Raw genomic sequence first — 14,669 nt, forward strand, 5'->3', positions numbered from 1 at the left:
TAAATAGAAAAGACAGATCTCCAAACGGATAAAAAAAATAAATCAAATGATAAAAACCCAACCGACACATCTGATACCCCAGCTTATTGAACAGCACAAGGGTTTAATCTACAGGCTCTGTCCAAAGCAGCAAGAAGTGACAGATTTAATCCAAACCAGTTGCCCGCTCTCACTCTCTGATCTGGAGACGTTATTGGACAAGCATGCATAGCAGTAACACTTGTAAACACTGGGTTACTGCACCACAGCCCCAAATCCCTCACGGGCCCACTAAGATACTTTTACTGACTGATCCACAATAAACACTCCCAAAAAGATTCTCAACAAGCTAAACCCTGTTTAGAAAGAATCTGAGGAACCTGTCACTGCAGCAACAAAGGGCTGCAATTGTATGCAAAATCTCCAACACCCTCCTTAGCACCCTGCTAGCTCAAGGACTGTGTGGGGCTTCCGTGCCCTGAACGAGTCCACCCTGGCCACATAACGCAGATGTAATGGTCAAGAAAGCACATAGCGTTATCGAAACTTATCAGATCCACAGCAAAAGGAAAAGCCCACGCTTCTATATTTCTCCTCCTTCTCCATTCACAGAAGGAAGAGACTGAAAACAGGCAGATTTGTGGTTTACATTTACAGTTAATGTGAAAAATGGCTATTTGTGAAATACATCACGTATTGTTTCAAGCTACAAACAACTCGCTCCCACAAAGGAAAGACTTTTGACCTCAGCATGCAACCCCAGTTACAAATAACTTCCTATCTACCAGTGGGCCGCGTTCCCCTGGCACTCAGTCACTCCGCAGCACGGCAGCCACCTTTGTTCTAAGGATGGCAAATTCTACTTAGAAACGCTCTGTAGAAGAGTGATGTTGTCCCCTTTTAACACGATCCAGCCTGCAGCAAAGAGAAGGGAAAGAGGGGATTAGAGAGAGCCCAGAACCTGAGAATAATCTCGTGTTTTCAGAAAGTGTTTTGTGTGGTTGAGCAGGGTTTTGCCCATCATGCAGAGTGCAGGCCGCCTGGTATTACACGTTTCAAAGACCAGAACTGGTCTCAGGCAGGGACAGATTCTCCTTCATCCAGCAAAATCAGCAGCTCAAAAATCATCAGGGACAGAGATGTAGCCAGGAATTGCTCACTGAACTTCAACAGCAAGGCTCGTCACACGGTTGGTACGTCTCAGTGCTGCTACCTAGAAGGCTCACCCGGGCAGGTTTCAGACCGCGCGTCACTCGGGTTGCACAGACACACGACACACCCAGCTGTTTCCTTGATTTTGCCTTGGAGTGAATCTCCTCTGCGTCGTCCAGCGCCAAATTCACGTACTCGTCAAAGCCCTAGAAATCGGCAACAGTGGCAATTAGTTCAGCAACAACACGAACCATCGTCAGCTGTGCTGACCCAGGCTGGACAACGAAGACTAATTGTTAGAGAAGCACGATTTCTTTTTTCCCTTGGGCTAGTTTTTCTTGACAAGAAAAAATAGGATTGTGAATGAGGGAAAACAAACTAACGATGTAACGTGGGGTCGTGCTGACACTCACGATGATGCAGCCTTCTATCCGCACGTTCACTTGCTCAGCCACACCTGGATCCTCGAGCTCTGCAGAACGAAGGAGGAGAGTAAATTGGAACACAAACACCGCGAGCAGTTTTGTTCTCTCTCGTGTGTTCAGAAATACCCGCTAACCATAGCCGCTAGAGCTCCCAAAAACTCCAAGGAGCAACTCTCAGGGGCAGTTTCAATTAACAGTCTGACATTTTAGAGTCTTATATGACTGGGTGAATACTACACGTTTGCTGAAGGACACGTTTCCAGTCACAAGGGAACACTCCTGCACGCCCGGCTGCACGATCCCACTCCCGTTAACACGAGGGGGAAACGCCGGGCTGCGCAGCAGCTCCTTGTACCCACCACCACGCCGCACAGCTCTCCATTCCCCACAAACCTGCCCCGAGCAACGGGTGGGAGCCGAAAACTCAGCGAGGGAGATCCCCGGACCCTCCCCGCTCCCCCCACCCCCTCCAAATCCCCATCCCCATCCCCTCCCCGTCCTCTCCCCGCGCTACTCACGCTCTGCAGGTAGCGGAAGATGAGGTTCTGGGGCACTGCGTGAAGGGCTCAGCACGGGGACAAGAGCTCCAGGCCCGGGACAAGGCCTCAAGACAAGGCCTCAAACCCTGCAACGAGGCCCCAGGGCCCCGGGACAAGGCCTCAAGGTCCGGGCCGAGACCCCTGAGGCCCGGGCCGCCCCCCACCCGCTCCCCCGTCGCTCCCCGGCCGCAGGAAGGCTACGATGGGCTGCACCATCACCGTCTGCACCTTCTGGTCCTGCCCGCGGTACGCCATGGCTGCCGCCGCCTCGCTGCTCCCGCCGCCCCTGCTGGGCCGCCTCCGGAAGCCCCTGAGGCCGGGCGGGAGCGCACAAGGGACGCTGGGATGCTGGAGGAGCGTGGGGGGCTGCTCTAGCAGGCCGGGAGGACCGCGTCTCTATGGTCGCAGGCAGGAGTCCCTGCGCCAGCTTTATTGGTGAGCAGCGAGGCTGGGGGGGGGAGGGGGGCAAGACAGCCTTAAATAAAATACAAATATAAAAAGTGTTATAAATGGCTGTTATAAATCCAAATAGGATTACAATCAAAGTTTACAATTTATTAAACGAATAGAGGCAAGCAAGCAGCGCTGGGTGCGCCGGGAGTCTCTGCTCCCCCAGGACGCACACCTGTTACGTAAGGCGGCTGGTTTTGATGCTCCCAGGCTAATACATATTCATTACTACTTCGAGAAGAGGCAGGGTTATTAGAATTGGTTTCCGGAATCCGAAACCCCTCCCAGGGGCGCCTGCGTATCAGTCTCTGGTGGTCTCTCGGGGCTTGCTCGGGCTGAATGCTGGTTGTCTTCCTCCCAGGCTTTTGTCCTTCAATTGTCCTTCATCCCCCCCTTCCTCCTCGTTTGGGAGCCTCTGCGCCGGATTTCAGAAACTCTAGCAACATCCCCTGCAGTAGTCAGCACTTTTCCCTAAAAACCCCTTTGTTCTCTTATCACCTAGACCCGGGCCTCGATGTTAACCCTTCAAATCCCTTAGTGACACGAATTGCTGGACCATTCCTTACAAAAGGAAGGATAAAATATGTAGAGGAGCAATGGCACACGCGAAAGCCCAGCGCCGCGGGCACAGGCAGCGAAGGTTGACGGCAGAACAGTGCTCGGTTTGAACACGGAGAGGGAAAGCGAGGGGAAGGTGGCCGAAGCCGGCCGCAGTCTCTGAGCTCTCCTCCTCCTGATTGTTTTCTCTCAAAGCCATTTCTGTCTGTGTGCGGGCACCCGGAGCCGGCAGAAGTCCCCGTGAAGTCCTTCGGCAGGACGGAGGGCTGCGTGGGCTCCAGTGAGAGAGGGAGTTAGGAGAATCTTATCAAGTAGAGATAGAGCGCTGACGGCATTAAACTAGGATGCTACTTAGTGTCTTTGCTAACTATGGTGCATTGTGCCAATTAACTAAAGCAAGAAGCCTTGGGCCCCTTACCAAGGTCAGTCTCCTAATAAGAGAGCGAGCCTATCTTAAGAAACTGGGAGAAACTGGTCCTGCAGGTGGACAAGAGCCAAGGAGCAACTGAGTCTGTGCAAAGACAAGAGGTCAACTAGCGGTGACGAGGAAGAGTCATCAATCTTCATGCCCACGACCTCCCGTGCTGCCCAGCGCTGAATAAACATACCTACTTTACAATCTCACTGATTGTGGAGTCCGTTTTCCGCAAGTCGCCAGCAGCAGTTTCTTCCGCAGAGGTTTTCCCAGAGCCGCTTCAAAGCTTCCCTCGCGGAGCTGGGGCGTCGCAGGGGGTCATCAAAGCACGCACGTACACACACACACACACACACACACACACAGGCGTTGTTGTCCAAACAGAAAGTATTTACAACAAATTCGACAAGCGGTTTTTCTCTGCCAGCAGCAAATGCCTGAGGGCCCCTACAGCTTCACAAATCATAGCACAAAGAGCCTAAAGTTCCTCTAAAATTTAGGGAAATAATTCAAAATAGATCTGCTAGGGGAAAACGATCACTGGCGGCAGGGTACACAATACACCCGAGCCTCAGCTCTCCTCCGCAGAGTCAGTGCCCACGCCCAAGTGCGACGCTGATGGCACCCGAACATTTGCTGTAGCAGGCAGCAGAGCCAGCAGCTCAGGGGAGCAATTTTAAAAACCAGGAGGCACTTAAACCAACCCTTAATTGACCCAGTTACTGCAGGAGAGTCCCGACTACTCGCCCTGGAGTCCTACTGTCACCAGCAAAAAGCACCAACCAAAGCTTGGGGGAACTTTGGTACAGCACAAGAGAAGGGAGTGGGGGTAGCGTAGCCGTATCGCAGAGCTGCTGCTTTTCACACCATTTTATCATCCCTGATAATTGAAAGTAAGGCCGGGTGGGCTGACCCCACCACCACCACTCCTGGCAGCATGTTTGGTCCACAACGCTAGAATAATTATTCTGCTCCCTCCCGCCCCTACAGCTTCATCATCTGAAAAGATTACAGTCAAAACAATGGCATACACAAATAAAAGTCAAGAGTTGACATAGTAACTCCGGGATTTGGGTATCAACTGTCCGAGAAATCAGAACACCCAGGCTTCACAATGTGCCCAACATCGAGCTGTGCCAAGGGGGGGCGGAAGGAAGAAGCTTTCCGTTTAAGCCTTCAGAGCATCGCTCCATCACTACGTCAATTCACAGCCACCACAGCGTGCCGATGGACATCTTTCTGTGCCAAAAGAAACAAGTGCTTTGTCCTCTTGATATCAAAGGTAGCCACCTATAGTTACGGAACCATGCACAAGACCTTAACTCTGACCAGCAGGGAAACTTAGGACAACTGAGTGCAGATCCTGCCAATTTCTACCAGTTCCAACTGTGCTTTAAGTCTCATTGCAAAGCCTCAGTTAGAAAAAGGATCACCTCGGGGTATCCAACAAGAAGAAGAGTTGGTTTTTTTTTTGTTTTTGTTTTTTTTTTTAATATACCATAGGACTATGCAGTTCAATCATCAATCATCTTGGAAAGCTCAAGGAGGAGGTCATCCTCATCCTTCCCTGGGTCCAAGTCGAGCTCGGCTTCCAGTATGCCGTCTGAGAGTTCCCAAAGTAGCGTCTCTAAATCCTCGTCTACAGATACGGGCGCGTTGCCTGTGGAACTCAGCCGGCGTGTCCTTGCTTCTTCTAGCTGGGAAGAAGCTGAAGTCGAGCTTGAGAACTCCATTGGCTCCACAGATTCTGCCTGGCTTCCAAGATGTGCTTCAGGTCTTGGCAGAGCAAGGAAGAGAACAATCAGTATATGCCATTTCTTAACGGGAAATCCCTTTTCTGCAAACCGGCTCTTAAAACCGCAGCCAACCCCTCCTGCACTTCAATCTTACCCAGGGATTGTTATTCAATTAACCCAGGGCGACATTTAGAGCCCAATATATTAGCAGGTACATTTTTCAGTTTGGGGGTTTCTCTGTGAAGCCAGAGCACCTGGAGTCTAGCAAAGATGGTTCAATTGTTGTAGCAAGAGGCACTTTGCCACCTTGCTTAATTTTCCTGTAAAAATGTTAAGAAGTCTCCATCTGCAAATATCTGTTTGCTAAGTTAGTCATTTTTCCCACGGCACACTCAGCAGAGTTTGCTCCCCACTACAGGAAGCTGATCTGCAGCCATCACTTCCCTCTGCTCTCCCTGCACTCTTGTCACCTTGTATGTTTGTTCGGGTGGCATTCTTGAGGACCAAAAGGCAGAGGACACTACTCATCATTTATCACCTCACGAGGAAGTAGGAGAACTTCACCTCATCCTCATTTAGGTATTCAGACAGAGCAAGAAGTCACTGGAAAGCTGTACCGACTTGCAGCATTTAAAGAAAGTAAGTCTAATTAAGCATTCCTGCTAGCTGCTAGAAAGTCATTTCACGTGACTTATTCCTCTGATGGATTTGGGCTTTAATTATCTCAGAACCCTCCTTTTTTCCCCACGTGTGACAGAACTTATGTTTCACTGGGGATATACACCGATTGAGAAAAAGAACAAGTTGTGGTCATCACCTGTTTTGGGGATTTTCTTCAAGTCTGGTGGCTGGGACGTGCTCCAGCGTGGCTGGAACAGCCTAGAAAGCAGCAAAACAGCATTTAGGACTCATGGGTAAAAGATTCCTTACTAGCTTTTTCCTCCATGCTGCTTCTCCTCTGGCATTGCGGAGCCTTAGCCAAAATACAAAACCAAGGTGCTCCTGAAGAAAGTTAATATTCACTTGGAGGTTACTAATGATCTTGTGTCTTTTAAGAACACAGCATTAATGGACAAAATCCTCCACACCAGAGAAATCACAGAATCACAGAGGACTAAGTAAATAGTGCCATTAATCTAATAAATATGGAAGGGTACTACAAGAATTCTGTAGGCAGCTACTGGATTTAAAAGGAAACAGAAAGCCTGTAGAACTTTTGAGTTTTCCATCTTTTCTCCTAGAGGAGGGTGTAAATTTTACAAGGGATCCATTTCTGCATTAGCCCCTGTCCTTACCATAGCTGCTTTTTTGGCTGGAGGTCCCATTGTGTCAGCGTCAGAGGCAGTCCGTGGCTTCACAGCTGCTACAGCAGAGGGAAAACTGCCAGGTGCCTTACGTTTCAGTGCCTTCTTCTTGGGGGAAGCGACTTTCCCATCCCAAGGCTTCGCAAACATGTTAAAGTTGGCTAGAGTAAAAGGAAGAGAGAACTGATACAGTCTTGCTCTGCCTCATGAAAAATCCACGTTCTCTTCCTCATTTCCACGGCCCGTCTACACAGTTAACTGTATTTGGCCAGCAGAATTACACTGCCATTGCCTGGATTCTCAGCAATATCTTCCACATAGTAAACTCCGTCTACCAACAATCCATACAAAGGAACAAAGGAACTGAATAGCTACAGTAAATCATAATCCAGGACGAGGGAAACTCAGACACAGAGCGATCCCAAGTGCAAGCAATACTCTAAGACGTTGTATGAAGTCTAGTAAGATTCACAAATGTTGACAGCTTTTGTATTTAAAGTCTTGCTCCCTCTAGGAAAGGAAAAGCAGCAGGTATAGTAAGACAAGAGAGTGTATGCAACTGTTGTACCAGCTTCCTCTCCCCTGCAGTGATGTCCCACAAAATCTATTAAGTTGTTCTACAAAATCCAAATTTGTAGAGTCATATTCTAGTCTCCCATTCCTGACCTAACATCTGGCTGGCAGGAGAAGAAACGAAAGAAAGCTGGGTACTTGTTTTCTTTGTGTGTTTATTTCCTCGTGTCCCATGAGACAGAGAGAAAGGCTACAATGTGCAGTGCATGCAGCCTTTAAGCCCTCCTTATCTCCCTCACACAATCTCATTTTACAAAGTTGATATAATCTTAACAACGAGGCCTTTGATCCTCTGTCATTTTTGACAGAAACTGGCCCCCCACATTAAGACGCTGAAGCATGCTTTACAAACACATACACGTGTCAAGTTAAGCAACACATGCCAAAGAGGAAGGTGAACTTGAACTCAACGCAGGGAGGACTTCATACCATAAACAGATGGCAGAAAAAAACAGAATACCAAAATTAGACTAAAAAGCCCCTCAATGTGTTAATTTTCTAGTGGGAAATACAGAATACCATCACGTAATTAATGAAAACAGACATGGTTGCATGTTCTGGCCCTTCTTTGCCTTTGAACTTTGCAGCCTTAAACTCTTTTATCCTCTGCATTGAAGGAAAAAGCAAAGCAGATCCTGAGCAAACGGAATTTGCTCAATATGGGAAGCACCTCACCGGGGCAGGTATTAAAGCATCTTATTACCTGATAGCTTTGTGTTCCATAACGATTTCTGCCCGGCTGGGGCAGGTCCAGGTTGTGCTGGGGGAGCTGGCACATTTTCTCCACTCTGCTGCATCCGCAGAGCTTTCTCGCACTTTATTTCTTCCAGGGTTTTAACACGCACTTCTCCTTCTGGCTTGGCTTTACCTGCCGGCTCCTTCGACTGCACTTTGCTGGGCCCGGAAAGAGTGAGCACGCTCTGCTTCTTGGGCTCACCCTCAATTTTTGCCCCTGCGCTGGGATCTTTGGTTTTACCATGCCATTCAGCCTGGGCTTTGGCTTGACATTCTCGTCTCTGAAGAGCTCTCTCACGACGGATTTCCTCCAGTGTTTTCACATGGACCTCTCCCTTTGGCTTAGCAGCCTTCCCTGTCATCATCAAGAAATGAGAAGCGCCAACATTTAAAGAGAGTCCAACAATAGTTTAAGTCTCCAAAATTTGTCACAGTACTAAGGAAAACTAAGCCTGAGCGTTCCCAATAACGCATCTTAGGACAATAGCCTAACATTCTCCTCCTCCTCTGAGCCACTTGTTGTATTTTGAAGACCAGCCCTATCCAGAGAGAGTTGCTACACAGAAATGCTAGTTTACTTGATTACTTTTTCAGACTGCATTTCAAATTCCTGCTCCCGGCAGTGGCTCTATTCTAATTGTATATGATGGTTCACAGAAGCAGCTTAAAACCTTGACAAGGCACAAGCGGAAAATAAACACACACCTAGAGCCAGATTTCTGATAGTGGCTGTCAGAAGAGCTTCAGCACTCGAGCAAGAGGAATCAGTTCTTTGTTTTCATTTGAATTCCTTTTTAGGGCTGTATGAAAACGGTCTAAGTTCACGGAAAGGAAGAAGGAGAAAGTATATTTAATAGCCAGTTGTTACCTTTCGCAGTACTAGTCCGTTGAGAAGGTAATCCTAGCCTCTCCTTCACAGACTTGGGAACTTGAACTGCAAAACAGAAAAAGACCAAATTAGGGAGGCTGCATAAACGTCAACTTTGTGTTCACATTCAAAAACAAGGCAGGAAAGGTAACTTTGAATCCCGGTGATTAAGACCTCAGCCAACATGCAAAAAGAAACATCGCAGGAAAAGGACAAACAGAAAGCCTAACTACAAAACCCGTGAATCACATCCAGATGCCTGTTTAGTAGCTGTACCTCTCTTTGGTGCTTTGTCAGCATTTCCCGGAACCTCCACCTTCTTCCCCAGCCTTTCAGCAAGGCTGCGCTTCACCGGAAGGGCGCTTACATCAGCTTCAGACAGAGAAAACAAGGAATATTTTAAGAACATTTCTTTGCAGGAAGATTTGAGAACAGTCAACCACAAGCTTCTATTTTTCAAGCATATTTTCATAAAATTGCCTTTCAGCTGCTAAATGGTTTTTTTGCCATTTCTGCAGTCAACACAGATCTCCACTGCAACGCATTTTCCTCTCATACGTCAAAAATACTCTTCAATGCAGTCATATAGAGAAGGCGGCACCTAAATAACAGCTCATAAAAAGTTCTTACCCACGGAGGCTTTCCGTTTTCCTTGTTTCTCAGCAAGATCTAGTCGAACCACAGGTTCCTCCCCTAAAACAAAAGTAAAATTTTTCTATTTCATAGAAACCAGTAGCCAATAGAAATAGTATACTGTTAGCCCATGTCCAAAAAGAACCCAGCAAGGCACTGTTTTGACAGCTAAACCACACAAACTCATATTTCAACTATAATTAACTTAGAAAAAGTATCCATAGTCTCAGTGTTTGCCTCAAATTCCAGCTGAATGTAGTCGAGAATGAATCTGAGTCTGCTTGACAGCTATACTTTGTGCAGAACAGAGCTGCATAAGCAAGCAGAATATTATTAGGTACAAATGCTGAGAAATATTCCTTTCTAAGGTGAATGTCTATGAGTAGAAGTACTTCTTCACTTCTTTCCCTTTCAAAGGAATTTGCACAACTCTAAACAATATAATTTATACACAGACTCCTATCGCACTACTGTCCACACGTGCCACTGTCAGCCTCTTTAAAGCTTCAGAAATTGCTTCTTACATAGCACTGTCCTCTAGAGCTCTTTCTTCTCGTTACTCTCCTGTTTTTCAGTTATCCCCCTATTTGCATACTGACACATTTTTTTCTTTCTCCTGCTACTGCACTTAACCTGAGCACCAAAGCTTTCCAGTACAACCAGGGACTTTCAGCATAAAAGCATGTTTTGAACAGAAGGCGGCAGCACCAGGAGGCTAACAGGGGTGAATTGCCTTCCTTCTTGCTTAACCTTCCAGTTTAGGAGTAATGAAATCAAAACAAAAGCATGAATTATTACCTTCCTCTGTAGACAGTGTCACAGTTCTCACCACTGTCCGGACATTTTCCTTTTCCGGAGCAGGAAAAATCATAGAATCGACGGGAGGAAGAGAAGATCTTGAAGGACCTTCTGCTCAGAGCAAGCAAAACATAAGGAAGTTTACCAAACAGAAAAAACTATCACGAAGAACAAAAAACTTTAATTATTCATTACTGTCAAACATACAGTGACCAGAGCATGCAAATAAGAGAGGTGACTAGTTTGCCTCTGGTTGCCCTTGGAATTCCCATCTAGAATACCAGCTGGCTGAGAATCAGGTTGCTCGATGCCCCCAGCTAAACATGGAAGTCTATCCCTCAAGCAGCTCCCAGCCACCATCACCTGCCATTCTGAAGCCAATCAAATTTCACTTCTTTGGCAAAATAGTTGGATTCACCAAAGCATAGCCAGCTACCCGGTATTACTGGAAGAGGTTTTTTTTGAAAGAAAAATCATCACACAGGATGAAGGTGAACCGGGTAAGGAAGCAGGGAATATTAACTCACCACCGTGTCTCTTAGTTTTTTCCTTCATTTTCTGCAATTTGATTTCTTCAAGTGTTTTTATTCCAAAATTCAGACCGTCCTCTGAAAACAGAAAACAGTTAATGAGACTAAGGCTTAGAGGCACTCACTGAGGATCACAGATCCTCAGGCTTCTTAGTGCTCAGGAACTTTCAGAAGTATTTAGAATAAAGCCTGTCAACACTCCTCACAAGTGAAACAACCATAGAATCAATGGCATTTTGCCCCTCCTTTCACCCTTCAGGGTAAAAACTGTAGTTTTAATTTTAATCCATTTACGTGATATTAGATCCCTCTATCGTTAGATATGGCTTTCAACAGTGGTTGCCAGGCTGCACGTGCAGCCATTTAAACTCCATGCTGTGACCCTGTTTTGTTCTCCAAAAGGAAAGAAAAGCAGTTCAACTTTCTGACCCAATGGGCACATGATGGTATCAGGGAGAAATGAGATCATGGAAATAACCGAGTCCATTCAGCACCCCTACATTCTGTTGTGTTTTTACGCCACATTGCTTTTGAGTTAATTGTCAAGTTCTCCTTCCGATTTATCCTACTACAGGTGCTGGAATACCTTGTTTAGCAGTAGTAGCACTGGCTTTCCGAGTGGAAATCATCCGTAATCCATTTTGGCCTTCCTCAGCTGGTTGCTGGACGGGAGTTTTAGTTTCTTCTCCTTCCGCAGAAAGCTGGTCTGAAGGGGAAAAATCTATTCAGTTATGCATAGGCCAGATTGTTCGTGATTATGTAGCTCATGCAATGACACTTCAGTCCATGGTTCCTATAAAAAAGTTGGTTTTTTTTTGTTTTTTTTTTTTTTTTAATACAGCTACACTGACCCGATGAACTCGTAAGTAGACTACCCTAGGACAAAACATCTAGGACTCTAGATTCTCTCTGCAGCTTTAACTACTACACAACATATTACTCTTCAGACAAAAAAAAAGGAATTTCCTTCCTAGTTTCACATAGAGCTTTACACAACAGACCAGCTAAAGCCAAGAGTGGTTCTAAGCTTTCCTCCAACATTTCAGGTTCTGTCCACTGACTGCCAGACAAAGCCACCAGTGACCTGAGCGGACTGCCTGCCCTATCGCTAGTCAGACCTCAGGTCATCTGTGATTTATACATTCATTTACAGCACAAATTCCTTCCAAGAACCAAAGACTTACACAATCATTTACAGCACAAATTCCTTCCAGGAACCAAACCATGCTCACCATCATCATCTTCATCATCATCTGCAGCATTGATTACAACTGGAGGGTGTGTAGGGCTTGGGACATTTTCCGAGTTTTCCACTTTCATCACCCGCCTTAGCTATGGAGAGGGATTGGACTGGACAGAAAGTTTGTTTTGCTGCAGTGACATCTGAGCCACTTTCAAATCATCGTCCGCGGACTCAGGCGGACTTGGCAGTGTAGCTAGAGGAAGAGGAGGATCATCAGTAATATGGCAGTTTAAAACTTTGACCACAATGCACGAAGATGGTAGCTAAGGCAGATAACCTGCACAGGCAATGAATGCAGCATCTCCTTTTGCCCATCCCGCCACTGTTTACACCGTGAACAATGACTTGCCTTCAAACAACAACACATCTCCCTACCACCCAGCAGAAGACGAAACAACAGAAAGCAAACTGCAAGGCAAATATCACACAAAGCAGAGAGAAGCTGAGCATGAAAGCAGAAAACAAATACCAGCAGTACAGCAGCAGTACACTCGGTTTAGCTGACCACCTAGGACTGCAGACCTTTTCCTGCACTCACAAATGAACGGTTACCTGATGTCTCCTACACTATTGGCACCCACTAAGTAATATGCAAAATTAATTCTTCAATACTTAAAGAAAAAGGACCTAAACTCACTCTTGCTTGGTGGTAAGAAGACGCCATCGATGTAACGTCCCTTTGCGTGATGAAAAGCACAGTTGGCTTTCTGACAGCCTACTGGCTGCTTCTCCCAGTAGCAGGGAATCTCAGCGCGCTTTTTCTGAAGACAGAAAGAAAGACAAGCTCGTGATAACATGCACCTAAGGTTTGCAAAGAGATGCACAGTTCCAGGTCACGACAGCGATAGGGCTGTCACAATACAGTGCTGAAACATCATTCCAAAGGTCAGTTTATCACGGAAGTATAGTATTTCCGGGCATATTCACAAAGTTTGCAGAAGCTGTAACCACTATGCACGTTTAGCCTTGTCATCATTCAGTTTGAGAAGACAGGCACTCTCAGACATCAGTTTAGGGTGGGTTAAACTAATACACCCAGGATTATACTAGGATTATTCAGAGGGAAAAAGAACATCTTAAATTGCCTACGTTAACTCTATCCAGAACTACTTCTCGGAGACTTCGTTCTTCTGCACCTTTAACTTTCCCCACTGCTTCCTAGCCCAGGCAGCTAGAACAGCATTATCTGAAGGACTCCGGGACACAAGAGACCTGATAGATCATTATCAAGCCTGCTCTCAGGAGGCTAGTACAGCCTGTTTATTACCCCCCTGCTCCAGCAGGTTTTAGCAGTCTAGTTAGCGGTTATTCTGGATCTGTTGAGAAAATACTGTCGGCGTCTAATAAAAGAAAATCTTGCTAAGACATACCTAAGGCATTGATTTTATTTCCCTCTCCTTCCTCCCACCCCCTCCCCTGCTAACAGAAACCAGTGTAATTCCAAAGCAAAGGACTCTGTCCTGCAAAAGCACAATCAGCACACCTACAGCACTGAAAAATGCTTTTGTTGATTTATTTTGAGAACACATCTTTAGGCACTCACATCGATTTCCATGTGTCTGAATCGGCAGACATTCCTGAAACAACGACCCTCCTGCCACAGCGTGCAGACTGTCTCGTTCCCCAGAGCAGCTTCACAGTGGCGGAAGGAACAGTTGTCTCCCTGTAACCAAAAGGAAACCAACAAGGAAAATATAGTACAGCCTCAAAAATGTCCATGCTACTGCCTCAGGTTGCTACGATTGAATTCAGAATCTATCTGGTTATCACGTTAACCAAAGACCAGTGTGCCTCCTCCTCCTACTCTACCCCTTCCTGAAAAAAATGAAAAAAAAAAAAAACAACAAAAAAACAAAGCAAAGCAAAGCAAAAGAAACCCAGCCATACCTTGGTACAGGTAGAATAGAAATAGAAGTAGCAATCGTCTCCTTGTTTAGACATGCCGACAAGTTCTGATAACAAGCTCGGGTTCTCTCCACAGGGACTTCCTCTGCTCTTGGAGAGAGCTGTCTTCACCCTTGCTTGGGCTGAAAGTCTTCCACTGGCTTGTGATCAGTGAAATCTTCTTTTTAAAAGTAACCCTAAACAAAGTACCAACAAGTGAAAAATAATGAGTAACAAGCATTTTTCCAGCTTTCTTCTGTTCATCAAATTAGTCTCTTGAGGAGAGCAATGCCTTGAAATCAGCTGTTACGGGAACTAACACAATATTAAACTAAAGTTCTGTAAAGCTGCCAGGAGCTTTGTCAGCAAGTGTTCTCTTCCACGTCCTCAATAATATGCCTTGGAGCACATCCGGAAGCCTGAAAAGGGAGTCACTTCTTCAAAAACCACCTGATCATACATGCAAGGCAATGATCAACTATGGCTACGAGTAACTTCTACAGAACGCAGTATGACGCATTAAATAGCACGTTCCAGTCACTGTGGGTCTTCGAGTTCACCTACCTGGACAACCTCAGCAAAGTTATCGATCTTCAAAGACTTCCAGTTAACTTCTCCTGGAGGCCGAACCAACACTGAATCCGTGAATTAATGATAAAGGGGTAGGAAGAATTTGCCTCCTCACTTTGCCAAGGGAGCCTCTCATCCACAATTCAAACATAGGATGTGCTTTTAAACAGCTTATAACTAATGGAGGAAGCAAGTCCATCTGAACACTCTCTCAGACTGGAGACAGCCAGGGTTAGTTAGCTCTTCAAAAAATAAAAACCAAAAAAAAAAACACCAC

At 46.1% G+C, this 14,669-nt stretch overlaps 1 pseudogene across 1 annotated transcript; it reads right to left on the reverse strand.

The window, feature by feature from the left end:
* Window positions 1-8,120: 8,120 nt before the first annotated feature.
* Window positions 8,121-13,900, reverse strand: LOC310892064 (zinc finger CCCH domain-containing protein 11A-like; annotated as a pseudogene). Its single transcript has 10 exons — window positions 13,826-13,900; window positions 13,482-13,601; window positions 12,576-12,699; window positions 11,928-12,131; window positions 11,282-11,401; window positions 10,693-10,773; window positions 10,166-10,276; window positions 9,365-9,427; window positions 9,011-9,106; window positions 8,121-8,221 (listed from the first exon to the last, which is right to left on the reverse strand). The product of its transcript is annotated as a zinc finger CCCH domain-containing protein 11A-like (transcript).
* Between the last annotated feature and the right edge of the window lie 769 nt (window positions 13,901-14,669).

This window comes from Anser anser (assembly GCF_964211835.1).
Source record: "Anser anser genome assembly, contig: HAP1_SCAFFOLD_125, whole genome shotgun sequence".
NCBI lineage: Eukaryota > Metazoa > Chordata > Aves > Anseriformes > Anatidae > Anser > Anser anser.